This window comes from Aedes aegypti, chromosome 1 (genome assembly GCF_002204515.2).
Source record: "Aedes aegypti strain LVP_AGWG chromosome 1, AaegL5.0 Primary Assembly, whole genome shotgun sequence".
Classification (NCBI taxonomy): Eukaryota; Metazoa; Arthropoda; class Insecta; order Diptera; family Culicidae; genus Aedes; species Aedes aegypti.
The window spans coordinates 193,899,194-193,911,627 of NC_035107.1; the positions used below are offsets into that span (position 1 = coordinate 193,899,194).

A 12,434-nucleotide genomic window follows, 5' to 3' on the forward strand; every position below is an offset into this window, starting at 1 on the left:
TGGCTGTAATATCGCCATGCAAAGCAAGGCTTACTTTGCGTAACCATACGCCCATGAGGAGTTCGATGCATATCAGTCACTTTTGCAATCATCGTGATGAGCTACGATGCGGTATTTTATTGAGCCAAAATGCAGCGATTTTTCCGCAATGTTTGTCATCCACACACGGGTTGCCGCCTGTTGTAGGCCTCCATTAATAGAACCTTGTTTTACTTGCTCGCTGCTGCCAACTATCCGATGATAGCCCTTCTCGCACACGTTCTGCTCTCATAAAATGCTCACGCGATGATGATGATGCTGTTGTAGTGTGCATACTCAGCATGATCTGTTCTGTTCCTCTACAACACAGTCGAATCGCGAATAATGCGAATGCGAGTGGCGAAGTATGAAAACTAGAATGGTCTAGCTTTCTCAGAAGAATCATCAGGAATTCCAAGCCTTGCATCTTTAAATGATAGTTTGAAATTCCTAATATCACTTCGTGCAACATCAAACTTATTCGGTCCACAAGTGTCTTCGCAAATGACTCAAATTTTGTATGGGAAAAGTTGACCATATGTATGGCGTCTGTTTTTGTTCTAGGAGTCGCTGCAATCGATAAACTTATCTCGATCGTGAAATGAAGAGCCTATGTGTGATTCGGAAGCAACCAGTGAAAAACGGACGTTTCATTATAGGCCTTTGAAGTAGGCGTTGAATAGCCCATATGGTATTAAGGCGTAATCGTAAACTTACGAATGTACGAATAGGTCTTCGTGGATTTATTGTATTATTTCAAAATCTGCTTAGGTTTAGTCGGCAAAGCTGTTTTGATCTTCAAGAAGTTCTTGACACTTTTCTTCCTGTGCTCAATATTATACCCCAAATGAAACAAAGCATATTTTTCAACATATTTGCCAACACTCCTCCGCAGAACGCACTACACCATGAAATACTGTACCTACTCTCGCAATATCGCTAGCAGGGATGCTGCTACGGTCGCCAAACAACTGCTTTCCTGGTCTATGACGTTGCAAATGTCCATCCATCCACTCCGCACCAGCACGAAGCAATTAGATACGCGAGAAACGACAAGTGGAAAAGAACTAGCAAAGTAGCCCCTATTTGCGCTAAAACTAGATGTCGCACATAGAATACGCGCGCGTGAGGTCACCACATCATTATACCGCATCATACAGCTAATGGATGCTGAATATCCATAGCTAGATGGGGGCGGCGGTTCAGGGTAAAACATTCGAGTTCGAAATGGAATGGCAGATGAGTTACAACAGCTTTCGCCCATTGAGTCGAATGCATTTGAATTAGCCTTCAAAAGGCTGCAAAATTCAAACTTTCATAGATATTAAATTAATAATATGAGTTAATTACACCCCTCTGAATGTCACTCCCCTTGTCCGATGCTTTGTAAAAAAAGGAAACATATGAAAAATAAATTATCTAGAACATTAATGTTAAGTTGCATGTTTCGAAAGTTGTAACAATCTTGATAAAAAGCAGCAGCGGCAGTTTTAAAAAGAGAACCATAATAAAATCCATTTTTTCCTAATTTACCAATTTTATTCTACTGGCATCATATACAATCCCCGAACATCTGATAGCTATAGTGTCCCCCGGATTTGGAGCTTGTTTAGAGGGGTTTTATCATGCACCTCCGATCTAATTACAGCTGTAGCAGCATACGATAAATAGGCTCTCATGATGTGCTACTAATCATGATTGTCACAGAGATTAGCTTAGCTTAGCTTAGACTGACTACACATATCAATGGTTGCTATTCCGTGATTGACCGAAGTCAGTGAAAATGCACAAAGAATCAACTAGAAGTTTAGCTTTTAGCTCTTCAGTGTGCATAATTCAGTGCCTCTATTTATACAGGGTCAATAACGGCGCCGGCCACGTTCTTGCAGTCAGGTGGGATTGGGGGAAGGAATGTTAGTGTGTAACCTTTGCTATTTGGAGACCGTTTTTGCCTCTGCATCTCCACAAAGGTTACTGGGAAGGATGTTTGTTAATGGGGAGGATCGTTGGGTCAAAGGATTCACTTTGATAAGTGATTAGACCATGATAAATATTTTTTTGTCAAATATAAATATGCTTTTATGAAAATATAATATTTTCATTTGATATGAACAATTTCTATGTAAAGGAAAATTATGCCGACACTTGAGGTGACGAACCATTCAAAGTTTGTTGAACAAATATCTAAATGTAACATTCCTACAGCTGTCAGGACGAAAGCATGTGTTATTATATTTTACTTATTTGAAAAGAGACAAAAACTCGATTGGCTGGAACATCATAGAACACTCTTATTCTTATGCCGACACTTACAGTGGCGAACCATCCAAAGTTTGTTGAATAAAGTGAACCTTTCGCAAGTCTACACTTGTAGTGTCGAACCATTCAAAGTTTTTTTTATAATTACAAAAATAAAGATAAAAGAAAGGGATGTTTTGAAAACAAAAAAATGTTAAACATAAATAATTCATGAATTAGAGTTTATGTCGACACTCACAGTGACGAACCATTCATAGTTTGTTGAAAAATCATATTTACGTCCTACCGTTGTATAGATTAAATGTGCAGTCATACATATTTTATAGATTAGAAATAGTAGCATGGAACGAGCACACCAATTGATCCGTCATCCTTGACTGAGCAGCAACAATCCACATTCAGCTTAACTCGTTTGCTCGGCTATAAAAAAGCACTCAGAGAAAATAGGCGCACGACCCGAGAGGGAAAACAACTGACGACTGCTCGGGCTTTCTTGACGCACTGCCAAGGAGCAATCGTCAAGGTCGAATATCAAACAGAACTAACCGATCGCGGCACTTTTTCACTTTACTCGACCGACGCGCGACATGTTTGATCCTGCCCTCGTCACCCGCTCCCGCAGAAGCAAGCGTCAAGGTCGGAAGATCAAACAGAACTCTGTGCTACTAATCATGATTGTCACAGAGAGCAATAAGTGAGGTTATGGATATTTCACGAAAATGTCACAAAAGGCGTCGATTGTGTTAAGAACAAATACCTAGTTGCCGGATATTAAAAAAAAATGAAAAGTCCGCGTTGACATTTGGAGAAGGAGGTTAGGGGTTGACGAAATGTCCACGTTCGTCTATGGGGAGAGAAAAGCGGGTCCAAAATCGGGGTTTTTGTATTCACGTGGTAAACATCTAGTTTGGTACGTTAAGTCAGTAGTAAATATTTCTAATTATGTATAGCAGCAATAACTGAGGAGCCCAAACGCAAAGGGGTGTAAGTGAAATTTTGATCTGTTTTGTGTTAGATATACCGGTCTTGTGTTAGACATATTTTTATTTTGTCCAACGGTATTGTCAGGTAATGTTTCTGTCCAACAAAAAAACAACATAATTTATAGAAGATTGGTTCCTTTGTTTGGCTTCCATACATTATCTTTTCGTAATGGAAATTTCCTCGACTTCCCTGGGCATAGAGTATCATCGGACCTGCCACACGATATACGAATGCAAAAATTACAACTTAGGCAAAGAAAGCACTCAGTTAATAACTGTGGAAGTGCTCATAAGAACACTACGCTGAGAAGCAGGCTCTCTCCCAGTGAGGACGTTAATGCCAAGAAGAAGAATACATTATGTATGGAATGGAAAATTGCTGAAAATACTTCAAAGTCGAATTCGCAAGACTAGGTTTATGTCACTTACACCTCTTTGCTTCTAACAACCTCAATTTTTAACGAGTTAAAAACAGCTTACCCAACTTTTTGAGCGTTTTTGGAGATTTTTCTGTGCTTATGACTTATTACAAGTGTAATATAGATTATTTTTAAATTTCAGGCTAAAATCAACAAATCATTTTTTATTTAATCCTCTAATACCCAACCCCGCCTTTAGACGGGGTACACTTTGGAATTTTGTGTATTTTTTCGTTGCTCGGAAATCAAAATTATTTTATTTTTGGCTTAAACCTTGACTTATAAAACGCATATAAGAAAAGTTTTTTGTGACTTTTGAAACTTTTTTGTATTTTTGAAAATTGTTTGAAAAATCGTATTCTTATGTAACCTATAAATGCCCGGGGTTAATTTAACGTGTATTATAAAAAATCGTACGTTTTATATTTTTATACCATCAACCTATCACAAAAAAAGAGCCAGGTTGTATCAAAATACAGGTATACCTCGATTTAGTGGACCCTCGATTTTATGTACTTCGATTTTATGTACATTTTACCTCGATTTTATGGACATCAAAATTTCATGTTAAATTTTTTGATGTTTATCCAATTCTAAACATGCATTATGTAAACTTAAATAATGTAAGGGATTTAGGCTATGCTTATAGAAGGGTTGGGTCATGTTTTGTTGTAAAATATTGAAAAAATATTAATAAATATACAACAAAGTTTTACAATATGGGTTTAAAAATGAGGAGACTTCAGTTCGACTTACTCAACTCGTTTTTTTGGCTTTCGAGTACTTTCAATTTGGATTTTGTCCCAACTTTCAACATGTTGCCATTCACGACTTGCTTCAACTAAGTTTATAGTAATTTGTGCGAATTTTAATTCTTAATAAAAAGTTACTTCTTGTTCTTAGGATTGTTCCAAAAATCCCACAAATTCGCATTTCTTGTAAGGGGATTTTATACTTTTCAGAGATTGATTCAAGTGCCCTTCCAGAGTTTTATCGAAGTAGAAAGAGTTGTTAAATCAAGCAAGAATTTATCAACAAATTACTCAAACGATTATTCATCTTTCTTCAGTATTATTTAGACAAACCTGCTGAAATTATTGCAGTAGTTTTTTTTTCTATATATTCGTTTTGAAGCACAACAATGAGGATAGATTTTTTCAACGATTCGTGCACGATCACTCCAATCGGTATTTAGTTGAGTTTTTCAGAGGGTTTCACCAAAAGTTTTCCACAGTTCCAGGAGTTTTTTCTAAGACAAAAAATTCTCGATTAAGTCGTTGGAAAATTGTAGAAAAAAACTTTATAGTGATTTACCTAGAAGTTATTTTAAAATATCAAAACTAAATTCTATTTATTATTTTATACGTACGTTACTTGAAACACACTGAAGAAACTGGTCATACTGGAACATCTCGAAATCAAAAACAAGCGAAATTAAATGTCAAAAAAACGTTTTCGCAAAGAATTCTTCACAAATGTATTAAATAATCGTTGATATGGAAAACTCATTGAGTTTTGGATTAAATAGAAGTCAAATCTTATTTTCCTAACTCATATTCTTATTTTATTAAGCAAGTTGAACACATTTTTCTAATATACCATTTTGATTTTTTTTTATGTAATATGCCCGCTTGATAGGATGCCGGTTGTGGAACCATAGCATTGGCAATAAATTCACTGGAATTTTTGAACCTATTCGTTGATTAAAATTTTACCAAGTCTCTCGTCCCTTCGAGACTACAACCTAGGGTACAAACGCACGTGCAATTGAACAAACATCAAATTTTATAAAGGATTTTGCATTCAATGAAACCAATTGTATCATTTTTAAATAATGAAAATGATTGGTGTGTACAAGGTGCAGTTTTTCTAATCGTGTAGAAAATACATTGTTTTATTAAAATAACATTGTTAATTTGACAAACCTTGATTATTGAAGTAACATGCTATAAGTGTTGTTATAACAAATTTGTGGATTTGAACACAACAGACAGTTTTGTTCATTAAACCTTGCAAAATTTTCTTTGTGTGATAATTTTATTTCATGTAACATTAATAAAACCGGTATTTTGTACAACTTTGGCGACCTGTAGCTCAAAATTTTGACATGCTGGAAAACTTCTAAGAGAGACATCAGATTCAGCAACCCCTAATTCACTGGAGACATATAATTTGATATTTGAGATATGCAGAAATGTTATTTGTTTTTACGCTGTGTAAGGAATTGTAAATAAAATTTCAAATGAGTTTGGCTCCGTAATAACTGATAGCGCTTGAGCCTTTGAACAAACAAATAAGTAAAACAGTTTTTGTCGTTTTTAATCGTATCCTTATGAAAAACATGTATAATTTGAATTAGAATGCAATACTTCATTGACGGACTGATTTCATCAAGAATTTGTTAACTCAAGCCAACTTTGGAACATTGACCCTAGTATTAAAAATTAGTTTTTCAGCGATAATGATACATTCTAATGAAGTTTTAACTGAACAGAAAGCAAAAAGTGAGATAGAAATTTTGCTTCGATTTTATGTACAATTCGATTTTATAGACAATTTTGAAATAAAAATGTCCACTAAATCGAGGTTTACCTGTACTTTCAAACCTGTTTTCCCGTTAGTTACACGGAAAATAAAAAAAGCCGAAAAAAAATTAAAAATGTAATATTTTTAAAAGTACCACAAAAATTTAAATTTTTATTATTGCCAAAAATCAACAACCAGAAAAGGCTTCAAGAAAAAATGAAAAAAGTTAGGGATGTTCAAAAATAAAAATTATAAAAATCAAAAACCAAAATTCAAAAATTTGCGAATAAAAATAAATAATTGCCCAGAACGTGTTTAGAACGATTTTAGATAACGAAAAATAATATTTAAATCGAAAATAAAAATTTGGGTATTAGAGGGTTAATTGGCCCAGAGGTGCAGAGTGACCTCAGGAATCGAGCCATGTACTCGGTTTTGATGGACAATTATTTTCATAACACTAGTGAAAGAACAGAGTACTGACGTACAGTCAGATCTCCATGAACCATACTAACACTACTCTCATAGAACCTTACTAAAAACAAAAAATCATGGTTACTCCTGTTGTGACCGGAGTTGTTGACATTTAGCTTCTGTGTTGAAAGTATGTTGAAAGACTGATTTGAGTCATCAAATTCTTGACACTTTTCTATTTGCAACGCATCCTGTGTTCTTCCTATTTCCAACTTATCTGAATACTCTAACCTTCTCAACATTACTTCCCCCCTCCACTTTGAATATCATAGCTCTAAATAGACAATCTTTTAAAATTTTATTAATTTAAAATACAAGCTTCCATACTACTATCAGAATGATGGAATATAATCTTCAAAAAGCCCGTAGTTCAGCATTACTCATGTTTTTACAAGATACAATTTTACCATACTATTGGTGAACCAAATAATTTCGCCTATTCTACATACGCTTTCAAGTGATTAAAAAAATATTTTGTATTACTCATACAGAAAAAACCTATTTTGATTTAGGTATCAAATCCTATATATTTATCAAATCTTAATTTATTATATATATTTTGTGAATTTGTACTCCCAAATAGCTATCCAAAGAATATCCGTTTCAAGGCTCGAGATTTCTATGAGTCGATGGTCCCTTCAATATCTACTCATGGAGATTTGTAAGATAGACAATTTACATCGTCTTCACCCAAAGCACTGATTGACAGCATAGACTGAGCAGTCACGAACATTAGGCAACGAACAACACGAATCAGAGTGCCTTTCCAAAATTTGAGCTTATTTAAGCATAAGCATAACCATTGATGACCGTACAATTCGTAGTTGCTACTCCGTGATTGACCAGAATAATCAAAATTGTACAGGGAACCAACAGAAGTAGCTTGGGAGTAGCATATCATCTTCAATATACAATTCCGAGGATTCCAAACTTAGTAATGACAATAACGGCGCCGGCTACGTCCTTACGGTCATCGGGGAAGGGAAGGAATGTTAGTGTGACGTCCATTGCTACTAGAGACCGAGATCATTTCTGCATCTTCATGGTTTTCACAGGAAGGAATCTTGTTAGTGGGAGGGATTAAAAGCTACATGATCAGGACTCACCTTGGTAAGTGATGCGATTCATGCAGCCTCAATTGAAACAAGTTATCTATCAGTGCGTCGACAATTTTAATGTCAAACTAGACAATTTTAATGTCAAACTATTCAAAGATTATTTTCAGTAATTGCGACAAATAAATAAAAGAATACATACACATATTTTTTTATTAACACTTCAGTCCTCGCGCTGTTGTATGTTATACAACAATGTTGAAAAAACCTCGCTTTTCGTTCACAACAGCAGCGTGGTGGTTGTGACGGTGGCAAACCGCGCGACGACTGAAAGGTTAAACAGGAATAAGGGCTCATGTCAACACTTACAGTGACGAACCATCCATAGTTTCTCTAATGATTAAATGAATGAAACATTGCCACGATATAAATTTGTGTTTTCCTAAGCATGAAACGTAATCCATCGTCTACTGAAGTCACAATTACGGTATCAACCCCACTCTATTCACTTGAATTCTTGATTATTATATGAACTGGAGAACATTGTCATTGGCGCCGTTCAATTAATACTCCCGCAGTTTTAATAAGGAAAAAAACATTATGCACTCTTCTTACATGCACCAACGTCTGCAAAACGTTTTTGCAATCTCTACGATTCCTTAAATTCTTTGATTTTACTAATCTTTGAAATAACAAAAGAAAAGACGAAAATCTGACGGGAACAACAATTTTCACGTTCCTTTCCAAAATTTGAGCTCATTTGAATAAAAACTAAGTCTGCACAAGTTTTCCAAGGTCTGTATGGGAATTACTAAGCGAAAAGCATGCAATACATTCCATTTGCCCATGTGCTCTTAAAAATTAGTATTATGCTGATACGGTTTCCTTTTTGAATCGCGGGCCAAATCGCAGAAACAATTTTGAGTGGCGGTCCATTTTTTCAATACCCGATTCCCATAAAATTTGACAAAAAATAGTAAATGAAACTTAATTTTGTATCAAGAAACAGATGAATGCTGCTATGCATTCTGATTAATATTTAAAAAAGTTTGGGACCCTATGAAAATTTGATAAGAATCGTAGACATTTGCTGGAATCCCACCGAGTCTTATTTGAAATCCTGCATAGGATATTGTGAGATTCATTACCCGGAATGTTGCAAAAGCTCCGAAAATATTAATCAGAATTAAATAAGAATTCTATCCTGAATTACAAGAATAGGATTCCATTAGAATCACGCCGAATCGGAACCTTGAAATCTTTGAGAATGTTACCCAGGATTTACTTCTAATCTTGGCCAGGATTCAAGAAAACTACGTATTGAAATAGATGAAAATCCTGTACAAGTCTATGGAATTCTGTAACCCATGTAACGAGTGTTTAGTAAAAAAATGAGAATGATTTCAATAATTTTCTGTAATTAAAGAAAAAGAGCTTAATTTTATTTTCTCTCCAAGAGAATTGTTCTTTGGAGTCTCTAAACTATGTGGCATGTTCTTTTTTGGTCGGGTGCTGCGAGTTCAATCGAAGATATCGAAGGCCCCCGCGAGCGTGTTGTACGGTTTCACGGTACGTGCCGGAAGAAAGGAACCCGACCAACTTGCCTCAGGGCCGTCCTGTTGAGGATTTTATCGGCTCCCTCAGTGCTTTAGTGTACAAAAATAATTAGCCGGCCAAGGATAAGAAGCAGTTAACCACGAGAATCCGGAATTGTATCCGGAAGATGGACGTCAACGCCGTCCAGCGCTCTTGTGAGAGCATCGCGACTAAGTTGCGTCGTACGTCTGAGCAGGACCCCTTCCCCAATATTCATTGACGTTTTTTGAAGAATAGAAATAAACTCGTTAATTCATGAAAATCGTGTCATGACGAATCCTGTCCAAGATGTTGTGAAAAATCTGTCTTCTTCTTCTTTCTGGAGTTACGTCCCCAATGGGACAGAGCCTGCTTCTCAGCTTAGTGTTCTTATGAGCACTTCCACAGTTATTAACTGAGAGCTTACTATGCCAATGACCATTTTTGCATGTGTATATCGTGTGGCAAGTACGAAGATACTCTATACCCTGGGAAGTCGAGAAAATTTCCAATCCGAAAAGATCCTCGACCGGTGGGATTCGAACCCACGACCCTCAGCTTGGTCATGCTGAATAGCTGCGCGTTTACCGCTACGGCTATCTGGGCCCCAAATCTGTCTATTTCTCTATATTCCTGCCAAGGATATTGCATTTATCACTCCCAAGAGTGAACTGATCGATTTCGGTTCATCGTCGGAACTACGATCAACAATTATAGCAGTTCACGAGTTAAGTTGCTTGAAAACCGTCTCAGTTCACTCTATACCCAGGGAAGTCAAGGAAATTTCCTTTAAGAAAAGATCCAGGACCGACCGGGAATTGAACCCAGACACCTTCAGCATGACTTTACTTTGTAGCCGCGGACTCTAACCACTCGGCTAAGGAAGGCCCCTCTGGAGCAATCCATGCCAAATATTTGCCATCATAGTCTACTGATAGCTTTTAAGGTTAAGATAAATCTAAGCCAAATCTCAAATTTTCAAAAGCACAAATCTGGAGAACCAAATATCCGTTTAAGATGAAAACCTAATCGATTGGTCCCTAGCTGGTGGTGACGGATTAACTGCAAAGGATGTGAGGAGTCTGGCTTATCAGCTCGCGGAAAGAAACCAAAAGGATCATCCATTCAGCAAGAAAACAGAGTTAGCTGGCGCCGATTGGCTACAATCTTTCCGAAAGCGGCACCCTGAACTATCGCTACGATTGCCAGGGGCAACATCCGCTGCTCGAGCGCAGGGGTTCAACCAAGTATCGGTAAATAGCTTTTTTGAAGTGCTAGAAAAAGAGCTGGCTACGGACAATTTCCCTGCGAGTCGCATTTACAATGTCGACGAAACAGCGGTTGTAACAGTAAGATGAGTATTGAATCAATCCGAAAATCACGTTAATTATTGATTTTTACTTACAGGTACAATCTAAAATGTCGAAAATCCTTGCATTGAAGGGTAGAAGGCAAGTAGGTTGTATTACGTCGGCTGATCGAGGAATTGTTTCCACGGCATGTATGTGTGTCTCGGCTACTGGACATTTCCTGCCGCCCATGTTCATTTTCCCTCGAACACGACTAACCGAACAACTGAAGAAAGGTGCACCAGCAGACAGCATTTTTAACTGTAACAAATCAGGTTGGATGACCATTCCGGATTTCAATATCCGGTTCAACCATTTTCTGTAACACACGAGGCCGTCTCCACAAAGCCCTGTGTTACTGTTGTTGGACGGCCATGCGTCCCATGTTAAGAACTTGACGTTCATTGAAAAAGCTCGAAGCAACAACGTAACAGTAATATCAAAGACAAATTAAAGACCCCCATGTCCCTTGCAGTTGCCCACAATTTAATGGCTCATAAGGTAATCTAGAATGCCGTTCAAAGTGTACTGCGATCTGTCAAACTTGGGTACCTTTTACACTACCGAGGGACCAAATGCAGTACTAGAAGTGGTACCCAATCTGAGCCCGAGTGCGACGGACCTGGTAATATGCTTCCCGCCTCACTGCAGCCATAAGCTGCAGCCGTTGGATGTGTCCTTTATGGGGCCGCTCAAAACAAACCTGCCCCAGGCGGTTGAGAACTATCTCAAAACCAATCCCGGAAAGGTGGTAACTTTGAACATCAGCAGATTGATTGGAACTGCTTTCTTGAAAACAGCTGTGCCGACCACCGCTATCAACGGCTTCAGAAAAGCTGGGATTGTACCTTTCAATAGGTTCACATTTAACGATGATGACTTCGCCCCTTCTATGGTCACGGACGTTCCAATGGATGAAGATTCAGATGGCTCATTTTTCGGATTCGAGGATTGTTTTGAGAAATGAAGTTCATCTTTCCAGCCGCTTCCGGTAAACATACAATCGGAACATCCATCAACATCTGTCGGTCAAATTGAATCGCCTCAAGATGACACGGTGATGGATTGCCAGAATGCCTGTCCCTCAACTAGTGGACTAACAACAGCGCAAACATTCGAAGTTTCGCCAGGTGCGATCTACCCTCTACCAAAAACTACTACACGAAAAATCACGCGGAACCGGAAAAGAGGGAAGACAGCCAATATAACAGCAAGTCCATACCGAGATGATCTACGAAAGGATTCAGCTTCAAAAGAAATCAATAAGCTTCAGAAAGAACGTCGAAAGAAAGTGAGCGGAGCTTCCACAGCAGTTTCCGAAACACCGGAACGAGAACGAGGTCGTCCCAAACGTGTGAAAATGAAAAAGTTAGATCTTCTTCAAGATTCCCTTTGCGATCTTTGCGGTGAAGTTTCCAGTGCTTCTGATGGAGGATTTGGATGGTACAAATGCTCGGATTGCAGTACATGGTTCCACGGTTGCAAGGAAACCCGTTGCCCTTCCTGTCACTGAAAGTTTTGATGTTTATTCGATACCTTGAATTGTAAATTTTCATTTGTTTGATCATTGTTACGTTGAAAAAAAATTAATTGAAATAAATTGAACTAAAATGCCCACATATCAAGCATTTCTTTACGGCTTATCTTTCTCCGTTAAAAAGCAAGTTTCTTAAGATAGCATTCAGAACGTACATAAAAAAATACTTATGGTGTCCATATTGCCCCATGGGGGTGTCAGCTTTGCCCCGTCACCTTCACGAAGATTAAGATATATGA

At 37.6% G+C, this 12,434-nt stretch overlaps 1 protein-coding gene across 3 annotated transcripts in view; it reads right to left on the bottom strand.

Moving 5' to 3' along the window:
- The window catches only part of LOC23687749 (B-box type zinc finger protein ncl-1), a 49,630-nt gene that overhangs the window by 30,329 nt on the left and 6,867 nt on the right, over nt 1-12,434 (bottom strand). The window lies entirely within an intron of this gene.